This window comes from Arachis ipaensis, chromosome B03 (genome assembly GCF_000816755.2).
Source record: "Arachis ipaensis cultivar K30076 chromosome B03, Araip1.1, whole genome shotgun sequence".
Taxonomy (NCBI): domain Eukaryota; kingdom Viridiplantae; phylum Streptophyta; class Magnoliopsida; order Fabales; family Fabaceae; genus Arachis; species Arachis ipaensis.
The window spans coordinates 43,698,632-43,698,976 of record NC_029787.2 but is presented as its reverse complement, the minus strand read 5'-3'; positions in this window follow the sequence as shown (position 1 = coordinate 43,698,976).

Genomic DNA, 345 nt, shown 5'->3' with positions numbered 1-345 from the left:
TGTTAAAGGTTGTTTGCATAAAACACCATTTAATTAATTAAAAAAGTTGAAATTAACATTCATCTAATTAGAGATTCCAAAATTTTTTTAAAGTGGAAAAAAATGAGGTTATTAATTTTTTTTTTCTAAAATTAAGAGTAAAATTCGAATTTTTAAATTTTTAGGTGAGAATGAAAATACTATGTTATTTGAGTTATAGGTCGTTGGCACGAAGTTATTAATGTTATTAGAAAAGAAAGAGTCTATTTTATAACAATTATATTAGGTGTATATTAAATAAGTGTAAAAACAAAAACAAAAAGATAACTATTAAATACAAACATCACTAACCTCTATAATATATAT